Source organism: Festucalex cinctus, chromosome 10, assembly GCF_051991245.1.
Source record: "Festucalex cinctus isolate MCC-2025b chromosome 10, RoL_Fcin_1.0, whole genome shotgun sequence".
Taxonomy (NCBI): Eukaryota; Metazoa; Chordata; class Actinopteri; order Syngnathiformes; family Syngnathidae; genus Festucalex; species Festucalex cinctus.
The window spans coordinates 28,400,957-28,414,246 of record NC_135420.1 but is presented as its reverse complement, the minus strand read 5'-3'; the positions used below and the strand labels follow the sequence as shown (position 1 = coordinate 28,414,246).

General features: G+C 38.1%; 1 protein-coding gene across 3 annotated transcripts in view; it reads right to left on the bottom strand.

The window, feature by feature from the left end:
* Window positions 1-13,290, bottom strand: part of LOC144027394 (regulator of G-protein signaling 8-like) — a 40,862-nt gene that overhangs the window by 5,876 nt on the left and 21,696 nt on the right. Inside the window, exon 1 of one of the 3 annotated variants that reach the window (XM_077534875.1) lies at window positions 1,930-2,092. The exons of the other annotated variants lie outside the window; for them this stretch is intronic. The gene's annotated coding sequence lies outside the window, so the exon portion shown is untranslated. Of the gene's footprint in view, window positions 1-1,929; window positions 2,093-13,290 lie in introns of those variants that run through there. 3 annotated transcript variants of the gene reach the window in all.

Genomic DNA, 13,290 nt, shown 5'->3' with positions numbered 1-13,290 from the left:
TCAATTTTTTTCTTTTTAAACAACCCTAGAAAAAATGCCAAAAAGCAACTGGACAGATCTCAAAACTTTTGAAAGTAAAAACATTTGGAGTGATGAGACGAAAACAGAACGTTGAAGTCACAACCATAAATGCAAGTTTTGGGTGAAAAATAAACCATCCCAACAGTGAAAAATTATGACCACAAAATGATGATCAATGTGCCGATTAAGATAAAATAATCAATTTGAATGCACAGAGGTGAAAACTGTGATTTAATTGTTCTTCCCTGTCTGGTGATGAATCGCAATGCGGAGCTGCAGACACGTGTTTGTGCTGAATGATTTCTAAAAATATCCCGACAAATCCGTGTAGTCAGGAGGAAAACAGTGCATGTTCTCTTCAGCCATGCAGCAAAGGGGCCGGCTCCCGCAGGGGTGGCGCTAAAAATAGCCACATCTCAGACACACGCCTCTCCAATTGGAAGCAACCAGCCACATTGCACGCTTCTCCTTGAAAGATGCTCGAAAGGAGGAATGATTAATATATTATATTAGGGTCACATACATATTATATATATATATATATATATATATATATATATATATATATATATATATATATATATATATATATGAAGGTCATGATACGATAATTATCAAGATATTGTGGGGAGGCTGCTGATCAAAAAAGGTTACAATATTGTAAAAAATAAATAAATATTATATATATATATATATATATATATATATATATATATATATATATATATATATATATATATTTCTTATAACGTTTCATATTGAGGCATTTACTTGCTAATGCAAGCACACGTTGAGTTAGCATATTACGTGCCCCTTCATCTAACCATTATAATGGAATTAAACACATAAGGGCCAAAACATGCCTTGTGAAAATTTAAACTGCACTAAAAAAAAAAAAACTAGCCACCAGAGGGTGCTATAACTGCACAAATTGAAATCAACCTGACTTTTTTTTTTTTTTTTTTAACAGATATGCTGCTTTTAATATGTGACATGACAAACGACAATATAATGTGGCAGTTTTAATATGGCGATATCACAGTTATCGTTACATCCCTAATATATATATATATATTATTTTTTGAGAGGGGGGTGGGGGTAATATTCTGAGAAAATAAACTAGCAAATTGGTGACTTTATAAAGTCACCAATTTGCGACTTCATAAAGTGGCAAATTTGCGAGAATTTTTTTTGTAAATTTGCGACTTAATAATCGCAAATTTATGAGTTTATAAAGTGGTACATTTGTGAGAATAAAACACAATACGATAATTATCACGATATTGTGGGGAGGTTGGCAATACAAAAAAGGTCACAATATTGTGAAAAATGAGCTCATACTAAAAACAAAAAAAAACAAAACAATATTGTGCTTTTGTACTATACAGCAATGAAAAATATAGAAAATATATAAATACATATATTGAGGCACTTATTAATGCAAGCACACGTTGCGTTCCTACACATATTGACTCATTTGACCATTAGTGTGAATTTTAAACAAAGAAGGGTCAAAACATGCCTTGTGAAAATTAAATCGCACTAAAAAAACAAAACAAAAAAACTAGCCACCAGAGGGTGCTAGAATTGCACAAATGGAAATCAACCCGACTTTTTTTTTTGACAGATGAGCTGCTTTTAATATCATGACGTGACGACGATATATTGTGGGAGTTTTAATATCGCGATATCACGATATTGCCCGTATCGTTACGTTCCTGACCACCACGCGGATGTGAATCTTTTCATCATTTTTTTTTTCCTGATTGAGCAGAAAGCATCCATCCATTAAAATCTGTAGATAAGAATCAGCCCGTAACGAGCGCCGGCTCACGTAATACTTGTTCGCTTCATGTTCGCAGAAGTTACATAACACGATCAGTTAGGAAATGAATATTAATCCTTTACCTGGATTCTGCAGATGAGGTGCTTGTCTCCCTTTTTTTTTTTTTTTTTTCGTCTTCAGTTCATCTGCTCCCGCCGTTGAGCAGGCATGAAAGCGTACAGCTGAGAAGTGGTCATGTCATCTATTTGCGATTGTCACTGCGTGAGCCGGCAAGCAAGCAAGCAAGCAGGCAAAGCAAGCGAGCTGATTGGTGCGAAATGCGGGAGCGAAGAGAAGCGAGAGACGGACGGAAGAGGGGGGGGGGGGGGCGGAATCGGAGACAAGCTGGCTTTGAAGATTCCAGAGGAAAAAAAGTTGCTTAGTGCTTTTTTTTTTCCGACAGAAGATGCGATATGATAGATACCAGATAGGGGGCGGAAAAAAGGATACAGAGTACAGTAAATTGTGACGAAGGCGATTTAAAGTAACTGCAAGCAATTTGAGGAGACAAAACAAGCACGAGTATAAATTTGACCGACATCAAACGTTTTCATTTGAGGGCCACATACAGAAAATCAGAAGGATGCAAGGGCCACATCATGTTATGTTTAGTCCTAAAAATTGTACAAATAATTTAGTTGTGCTTTTGCATATTTAGAAAAAAATGCTACAGTATATAAACCAATTTATTTGTAATATGGCGGTAGGGTTATTATAGTTTTGGAGTTTTTTTATTTTAGTTTTTGTTTTTTTAATTATTTTTCAGGGTGGTTCTGTTAAGTTTTTTTAAAAAATTAGTTTTAGTTATTTAATAAATGCTTAGTTTTAGTTTAGTTAGGTTCAGTATTAGTTTTATTTTATTTTTTATTTTAATGTGTATTACTCGTGCACAACATTTAAAAAAATACCATGGGCGTGATGTCATTATTCCAGATTATATCAAAATAAATCTACTAAAAGGTTCGTGCATTAAATTAATTACCAAAGACTGAACAGAAGGAAATTTTTTGCTATAATTATAGTTTTATTTTAGTTAGTTTTGTCAACATAAAATGTAGTTTCAGTTAGTTTTTTTTTTTTTTTTTTTTTTTTTAAAAAGCATCTTCATTTTAGTTTTATTTCGTTAATGAAATTGTTTTTTGAATTGTTAGTTTGAGTTAACTAAAATAACCTTTTAATAGTGCCTGTGTTTTTCGACACCCTCCCTTCTTATTTTGACCATCTCCAAACATTTTTGTTTTTATTTGATTTGAACTGAGTCAAATGCCATTTTTTGTTTTTTGTTTTTTTTAGCATATGTCGCGGGCCACTAAAAAAATGGACGGCGGGCCGCAAATGGCCCCCCGGGCCGTAGTTTGGACACCCCTGACCTACATAGAATGTGCAAGTCTTGTGAAATGAATAAACTCATGAGAAAAAAAACAAACAAACAAAAAAAACAGTGAGTGCCATCTCCATCTGGTGTGATTATTGGCACGATACGTAACGCCAGATTTTTCTCTGTGCACAAGCAGTCTTATTGTCTGGAGCTTTCTTGCAGTACATACATAGTGAGATACATATTTTAACACAAATAGTTCACATGCTAGCAGCATATGCATATTATTGCAAAAGTATACCAACATACAAGCTTTGAGAGGCGATTTTAGTCGGCAAAAAAAAAAAAAAGGAAAAAAAAGGAAAGCAAGCAATGTCTTGCCAACGGTGAACTGAGATGTTATATAACGTCCACATGCACGTTCCTTCTTTTCCTCCTTTTTTCATTCTCAGCATATCACGTGTACTGATATATCAGTTGGCTACTGGCAAAGTGAGGGGTTGAGAATTGAACCTACAAGCCAGACAGCATTGCAGAACCTTGCAGCGCTGAAAAAAAGGATCCATTTATTTCTTCTGCTCAAGCTTTGCCTCTTGTTTTGCCTTTTGGAGATGCTGCCCTCTAGTGGTCGTAGGGAGGTATCACGTTTAATATTTCAATTTAATCATTCATTTATGGAGCTTCTGTACAGCACCTTGCTACTGTCAGGGTGCGGAGCGAACATGGTGGACCCAAATGCAGGGAGCATAGAAGTAAGGCAGGGATGCAGTAAAAAAAACAAAACAAAAAAACACACCTAAAACCGCCAAAAGAAAACCCACCGAACCAAAACCCATCCATCCATCCATTTTCTTGACCGCTTATTCCTCACAAGGGTCGCGGGGGCTGCTGGCGCCTATCTCAGCTGGCTCTGGGCAGTAGGCGGGGTTACATCCTGGACTGGTTGCCAACCAATCGCAGGGCACAAAGAGACCAACAACCATCCACACTCACACGCACACCGACGGGACAATTCGGAGCGCCCAATTAACCTGCCATGCATGTCTTTGGAATGTGGGAGGAGACCGGAGTACCCGGAGAAGACCCACGCGGGCACAGGGAGAACATGCAAACTCCACCCAGGAAGGTCCGAGCCTGGACTCGAACCGGAGACACAGAACCAAAACATGGCAGCTAAAACATGATACAACACTTCGATGACGATGACAGGTGCTCCGTAGCTTAATAGGTAGACTACTGAAGCATTCCTGTGACCTGTAAACAAGAGGCGAGGGTTCGAGTCCCACCTTAGGCTGGTTGCATTTGAACTTTTCATTTAGGATTCAGCTACAATTGTTCATTTGTCATTTTCACACGATTATCTGTCATTACCATTCGTTGAACAAACGTTATACTTATTGCATTCAATTTAACGTTCAATGACACATTCACTACTATTACTAGTAATTATTAGTTACTAGCTACTATTACTACTACTCTTACTACTACTAATAGTATTAATTACTAGTTAATTGCTTTGTCATTTTCACACAAGTTATACCCTACGATTGGTTGGGAACCGGTTCAGGGTGCACCCCACCTACTGTGCGAAGCCAGAGCTGGGATAGGCTCCAGCACCCCCACGACCCTTGTTAGGAGTACTAAGCAGTTAAGAAAATGGATGGATGGACGGATGGATTATTCTTCAATTTCCTTCATAAGCATCCAGCTTAGCATTCAGCATTCCCACGCAATTTCTGCAGAAATTGCACTTAGTCTAGTTTGTTTATTTATTCATTTATTTATTTATTTGTAAGGGTGCTCTTTAAATAAAGTTGAGACGAGAACACGAGAAGTGTGCATCAGGATTTTAAGATCATTTGGGATGTTTTGCTAGTTATGACATCTTGGTTAATATAGTTTGACTTACATTAATTATCAGATACCGTGAGATAAGCAGCCTTTATCTTCATGTGATAACATCACTCTCATTTTGTTGTAATTTGCAGGCAAAAATCAAATGCAAAAAAATATAGATACACAAAACAATTAAAAAAGGTTAATAATAACCCATGACGTCAATACTTTTACTGTAGATAACTCTTTACAGAGTGTGAAGTTCTCATTTCGGCCACAAGATGGCACAGTACAACAACATCTCTCTCTCTCTCTCAACTTCCCTCGCAGGTAAACCTTTGATCCATATTGAGTCCCTTTTTTTTTTCTTTTTTTTTACCCCACACCCGGTGAATCAGCAGAGGAGTTTAGCGAAGGAAAACAGCGGGGTTGTCGAAATGTCAAGACTCTAAGGAGGTGGCAGGCGGCTGAATGAGTGCATTTGGCGACAGTTCCGGTTCTGGCACCGCCATCAGTCCTTTAGTTGCGCCCATGACCTTGCATGAGCTTATATGATAAAGAAGGTATTTGTGTCACAGTGTGACTGGACCACTATCTTAAGCTTAGTCGTGTGACATACTTGAGTGACCAAATAACCGGCTCCATATACTGATAGACCAAAATTGATATCGGACAACATGCATTTTTTCTTTTTAATAACCCTGTGGGATATATTCGTGCGACTGCGTGTTGTATGCAGTTGTTTACAAGCGATAGTCTGACAGCTGTATGCAGTTTATATGAAGTAATTGCCTTTGGTTCCAGGGGAATACATAAAAATGTATCAGTACTACAATCAATAAAAGTGCACAGGCTTGGATGGCAGCAGCTGGTCCCTGCCCAATTGAAAATTAAGCAATTAAAGAGCCAAACGAATGTTGTGCCTATGTTTTCGATGCTCGAGGGGATGTGAAGTATGGACAATAGAAATATTTGCGCGCTCATTTTTCATTTTTTTCATTTTTTTTTTTTAGTGAAATGCATGTTAAACAAAGCAATGACTGTGAGATTTACATATTTTCTACCCTTGGGTTTGCTATTTAAATCTTTCTAAAGTAGTCGACGTGCAAATGATTCCGGTTTTCACTAATAGGGATTTTTATTTCTATCATTAGTCAAACTGTCACTTAAGGCACATTTTTAAGCACTGTAGCGAGGGTGCAGTTGTAAATAACGTTGACGCTGGACAGAATACTCGTTCCTGCAAAATCATCACTTTAAAAAAAAAAAGGTTTGTTCAAACATTAACATTGCGTATTCGAAGAGAGCGAGACATTTTGAACACTTTAGATTGGTAAAAAATTACTGATTACTTACCAGCTGTATAGATGATGTCTGTATGGATCTGCAGTCAAACAAAGCAAGTCCTCCATCCATCCATCCATCCAAGGTGACCAGACATCCGTGAGAATCTCGTTATTGAGCCTTGTGTCCCGAGTCCCGCTGGATTTCGCCATTCCCATTATCATGGCTCACTTTTAAGCAGGTCCCACCTCGTTTACTTTTTTTTTTTTTTTTTTTTCTCCCCGCGTCAAGTCAGCAAGCATATTGTTTGGGATATTTTTATGTCAATTGCACGGTTGTCATAGCGATTCATACTCATAAAAACCAACTGGAGCAATTTCCGCGGAAATTTTGGATGTGACTGCTGACTCTTGCAAGGTGAAAAGCCGCATGCACTGAACAGTTTGCCCAATCCTGTTGAAATCAAGTCACTTCCTGTTGATTTTAGGCCACTTCCGGGTCACTTCCTGTTGATATCAGGTCATTTCCTGTTGAAATCAAGTCACTTCTTATTGAAATCAGGTCAGTTATGGGTCACTTCCTGTTGAAATCAAGTCGTTTCCTGTTGAAATCAGGTCACTTCCTGTTGAAATCAAGTCACTTCTGGGTCACTTCCTGTTGAAACCAAGTCACTTCTGGGTCATTTCCTGTTGAAATCAAGTCATTTCCTGTTTAAATTAAGGCACTTCCTGTTGAAATCTGGTCACATCCTGTTGATTTTAGGCCACTTCCAGGTCACTTCCTGTTGAAATTAAGTCACTTCCTGTTGAAATCAGGTCACTTCCTATTGATTTTAGGCCACTTCCGGATCACTTCCTGTTGATATCAGGTCACTTCCTTTTGTAATTACATCACTTCCTGTTGAAATCAAGTCACTTCCTGTTGAAATCAGGTCAATAGGTGCTTGATTTGTGGATCTTCTCCATTCACTCCTATGGGACTTTTTGGCGTTTTTTTTTGTTTTTTTTGGCGGGGGGGAGGGGTTGCGTCGCCATGAAAAAAATAATTACAAAGGAATGTAACTGTTAAGTCGTTAACAGGCATGTTTTCATCATACCGGAACTTAAATTACTTCCTCTGTGTATAACTAATCATGCGAAATGTACTTCTACTAACTCGGCTAATGCTGCAGTCGCCGGTCAAACCCAACGTAAGTTGTTTTTTTTTTATTTTTTTTTTTTTTTATTTTTATTTTTTTTTAACGGTATGTCTCCAACGTTACGATCCGGCGTAAGGTCAACGGCACAGCCAGCTAACCTACTGGGACTGAGCAAGTAAGGTTTGGATTAATTGACTGCATTGTTTCATTTGCAGCCGTTGAACTGTCAACCAAGACAGCATTTAGCATTTGCTAAAAAAAAAATAATAACACAAACAGATTGACTAGCAAATCAATTTGTTATAAATAGTTACTGGCGACTAAGTAACCAACTCGGTTGTTTTCCATCATTTATAGGGGAACTGCAATTTCTTGTTCCTCAACGCTTTATCAGTTGGTGTGAAGTAACAGCGAACGACCAAAAAAAAAAAAGCGTCGTACCGACAGAAATGCAAAGCAGCTGAGCGGGGCCCACCCAACAAGCGGCAACAAAGCCGGCGCTTTATAATGGCCAACCCAGTCAAGCAGGCTGCCGCACTCCCTGAACAGTGCTAATCTATCGTTGCTTTCCCGTTTCAGAGGATTCTTTTCCTTTTTTTTTTTTTTCCCTTAACCCAGCAAGAACATTGTATAATTCAGACAGTTTGATCTACTGAGATACGAGAGCCTTAGATATAGTCAGTGTGAGGCTGAACTCAACACAATTTCACATCGCGCCTTCCCTATTGTTATTTCTCGCCTATGAAGTCTCGCAGGCTCGAAGCTGCTGCGAATGATTGTACGTGAAGATGAAATAGGACGAAACGTAGACGGATTTGCAATCACTTCGCTTGACCCGCCGATCCATTTATTTATTTTTTTGGGCGTTGATCTCATTCACGTCGCAGCGTCCGACAACGTGATTTTTTGCGAGCGTTCCGAACACTTCGTAAACCGAACGTTTCACCTCCAAATTCGAAGCATCTTCCCCCCCCCGCTCGACACGAAAATTTGTGGAGCTCTGAAAGCAGCAAGGGAGAGCACACGTGTGTGAATGTTTGGGAGGCTGAGATTAGCCTTTGAGTGGTGCTCTAACCGCCCGGCACGGCTCCGACTGTATCCAGCTGATAAGATATTTGACTTGATATTTTATGCTGTTCTCTCCCAACACTCTCATTACAATAAAACGCCGTTACCCTCAACTGCAACTAAAATGGAACAATTTCACCGAGTTTATAGTATATATATATATATATATATATATATATATATATATATATATATATATATATATAGTTGTTTTTTTTAAGAAAGTATTTGACGATCCAGACATTAAAAGATGGAACGTATTTAAACTCAAGGATTACAGTTGTGAACCTCCAAAGTAATCGTTGCAACAACTAAATCAAAAAGGGGTTCGGCGGACGTAATACGAATACGTGCAATATGAATTGACATGTATAACTCAACATGTAGTGTTCCACAGGGTTCAATTCTGGGTCCTCTCCTGTTTTCAATCTATCTGCTGGCCCTGGTTTCCATCCCTATAAAGTCTGAACTAGGGATGCACGATCATGCTATTTTCAACCGATACCGATAAACCAATAAATGTAGAAGTCCCGATGCTGATAACCGATAAGTAAGCCGATAATTGTTTGCAAAATTAATGTATGTAAAGCACCATGAAGCTGAATTTTGTTTTTATGAGCCACAACTAAAACAGATGGACCACCGTGGCATGTCGATAATTATAGCCCGATTTCTTTATTATCTGGTTTTATCTGCGTGAAATCGAATTGCCGATAATTATCGGCATATTTCTCTATGATCTGTTTTATCTGTTTGACGTCAAATTGGTCGATAATTCCCGATAATTATCAGCCACCGATATTATCGTGCATCCCTAGTCTGAACCATGAAATGTGAGAAAATTCTCATTCTTTGTAGAGTATTTATTACTCCTTTTGGGAAAAAAAAAAAAAAAAAAAAAAAAAAAAAAAAAAATTGATTGATTTGTGTCATATTTGATACATCCGGTCACAATGCTTTAAAATCATACATTTATAACATGCATATCAAACATAGTATTTTTCAAAACATCAGAAAGAACATTTCGCACTATTAATAAAGTATAGGTCGCCGGAAAAGCCATCAGCTGGGTGATACTGCCCTCTAATGGATTATCCGTGCAATGCATGTGTCAGATCATTTACGTCAGGGTTTTCATAGGGACGTAACGATAACTGCAATATCGTGATATTAAAAGTGCCACAATATATCGTCGTCGTCGTGTCATGATATTAAAAGCAGATGTTAAAAAAAAAAAGTTGTTTTGATTTCCATTTGTGCAGTTCTAGCACCCTCTGGTGGCTACTTTTTATTTTTGTGTTGTGTTTTTTTAGCTCAGTTTAATTTTCACAAGGCATGTTTTGGCCCAGGGCGGCAAAAAGTAAAGTTGAATGGTGAGATGATCTGCAATGCCAAGTTGACCTATTTTCAACTTCCTATTCGTTTTGTTTACCAGTGAACCCTATACCGATGTCTTGAATATGAAAAAAAAAAAAAAAAAAAAAAACAGATTGGAATTTGGTGGGGTTCAGCACCTCCAACAAGTCTTCCAGAAGATGACCAGCTTTAATGCGTATCAACAAAGCAAAAATGATGTCACACTAGAGGGAGCCGATGCTTCATTTCGCAGCTTTTCATTTCAGTGAGCTCATGACACAGTCCTGACATTCCTTCTTTTTTTTTTTTTTTTTTTTCAACATCAATTTCACCATCAAACGTGAGAGCACCTTGAGAAGCGCGCGGGACCATGATTGACACGCCGCTGATGGATGAAGAGAACTCTCGAAAAGCGCCCGTCCTTGCCAAAGAGCCATCTGTCACATTCGGACTAATTGGCCGCTAAGTGCTTCAATTGCAACGGAGCGACGACGGCGGCGGGCAAGCCTTTACGTTTTCCTTACTACAGCGTTGCTGCCAACCGTCTCGAGACTTTCACGTGTTTTCTCACCGTTACTCCTTTAACTGCCGGCAGTAAACAAATCATTATTTTTATACCACCGTACTCGTATATTGACAAATCAACCGAGCGCAAACATATATCAAATTCTGTTCAGCTTCCTGACATTTTGTTCAAGTCAGCCTCGAGGTGACGAATACAATTCCGACGCTAAAAAATATTGTTATGCTTTCACAGATTTTGACAGAATATCACCTTGAGAAGTGTGGATAAAAAAATAAATAAATGATGGATACACTTGGATGCTTCAACACTTCTGCTGTAATCAATCATGCGGTTGGAAATTAATGTTACAGTTGATCCCATTTGTCAAGGTGATGGATTTCCTTTTTAATTCTACTTTTCAATCAGATAAAAAAAAAAAAAAAAAAAAAGAGTCCAGTAGTATTTTCATCAAGTATACCAGAGTAACTGTGTATTATGTCTATATAAGGCTGTCTGTGAAGTGTGTGTTTTTGTCAGATTATTACCTCTGTTCAACTCTCGTTGTTTCTTTTCTAGTCAAGTTTGTTCCACGCCTCTCGATGTTAGGCAAGGAGGACTCACTTAATGTCTTCCCCCTCTGCCATCGGTCGCTTGTGTGTCCCGAGTACTTGAAAAAAGGCTGGTATCGGCCCGACACCGATACCTGGTATCGGTACTCGCCCATCCCTACTCAGGACATAACATTTTTACGATTATAAGCCTTTCTGGGAAGTGTGTGTTTTTGTCCGATTATTACCACTGTTCCTCTGTGCAACTCTCCTTGTTTCTTTTCTAGTCAAGTTTGTTCCACGCCTTTCGATGTTGTGCGAATAAAGAGTTAAAATCTTATTTGTGTCTGCGTGTTTGGGGATCCAACCTCAGGACATAAAATTTTTTTTTTTTACAATCATAATGAATGAAATTATCCTCATAATTTTGTCGTTATACATATTTCACCACATTTAACAGGTTAGAACAAAAATAGCATTTTCTGACATCAATGCTACTAAGCGATGCTTTCACACCTTTTAGTTCACTTCCTCTGCTCTTCCTCTGAATCACGTAATTGGCTTGTAAACAAGATTATATAATTTGGATCATAGGTCGCCGATAAACTCAGGAACAAGCTAACTCCATTAAAATGTAATAAAAGGTGCGAGCGAGTGCGAAAGCAATTTGACATCCCTGTGAAAATATCGCCTTTGGATAGAGTTTTTTTTTTTTTTTTTTTTTCCCTTTTTGTCAAATTGTATTCAAATCAAACACGTTGAGTTATTTTCCCGTGCAAAAATGATGACTCATGCTTAGGCTGAAAGGCATTTTTTTTTTTTTTATGACCAGAGTGAATTTCCATGAAAGTTTTGGGGAGCCACATGCAAACGCATGCTAGCAAATCATGAAGGGTGGCTTAGCTTAGCTTAGCTAGCTAGCTACTAGTGCCAATCAATCAAGGTCACAGCGAAGATGATGCCATGCAATCACTGGAGGGTACTTATGCTGATGAGTGGATGAATGCTGCAGGGCTCCATGCTCCCTTCACAACAGTCTCCCCTCATTCTTTCCCTCGCACACGCACACACACACGTCTCACAGACGGAGATAGACGGATGAGGAGGAAAGAAATAAAAGCTGACATATTCGGCGCCCTCTTTGCACGTCGTCAGCGATGTCCTCTCGTGCCCGAAGACAATATCTGCATCTTCTTCTTTCGCTTTCTCTCACACTCTTATGTTGAGTGACAATTTCACAGCTGGCTGCATTTTCTCTAAAAACGAAGAGACTGGAATTATGTATTTTATTTTTTTTACCTTATCATTATTATGTGATTGTATATCCATTGGCTACTTTTTTTTTTTTTTTTTTAATATATCGGGGTGTACCGACTCGCTAACATATCGTTAGAGATATGTTTTCAAAAAAGTAGCTAATGAATATATATATATTTATATATTAGGGTTGCACAATATTGGAAAATACGCCGATATGCGATATAGTTCGACACCGATATTGCCTAAATAAATGACATTTTTATTATCTAATGAAAAAAAAACAAAAATTTTTTCATCCAGCAAACTCAATATATCCTTAGTTAATTAATTAAATATTGGATGGCGGTGCACATTTTAGTTAGCGACTGACTGGTCAAATTCAAATAAAAGCATAAAAATCCATATGAAACGTATTGCGTGTCGTTGCGATTATGCATACTGCATGAAGCAATATCGCGATATCGATATTTTTTTTCGATATAGTGTGCAGCCCTAATATATATGCACACATGAATACTCAAAAACGACATATAATGAATGCAGTACCGGGATCTTTGAGTTCTCAATTTCATTTAAATGGCGTTTGTGGATGTAACCGAATACAGCAAAAAGAACCAAGGACAACGTCAACTGATTTTTTTTTTTTTTTTTTTCTGAGCATGCAACCTTCAATCTCATACAGATAGTGTGACGATACGTGGAAGTTGTCTTTGTATTCATAATATCCTACCATTTGCAGTTGCACTAATTTGCCATAAAAACCTTATCGTTGACATATACGCTGCACTTTTGTGTGTGATATAGTCCTGAATTATTCTAATGAACGCGGGGAATCCAGTCTTAAGGTCAAAGCGAGCTTCCGGCAGAGACATTTGTGCCATCGGACGTCGCACTTCATCTTAATGAATGCGTTCATACGCGAGGCCGTGTGCCAAATGTTGCTTTCTAATGACCTTCGCCGTTCAAGGTAATCTCTTGTTGCTTGCTCCCTTTTAATGAGATTGCCTCATTATAAATTAGGGCTTTATTAGTGGTCATGAAAAAAAAAAAAAAAAAAAAATGAAAACAGTCAATTCATTCCAATGGATTGTGGTCGCTATTTAACGGCCAGTTGAGTACTCGGGCGAGGCT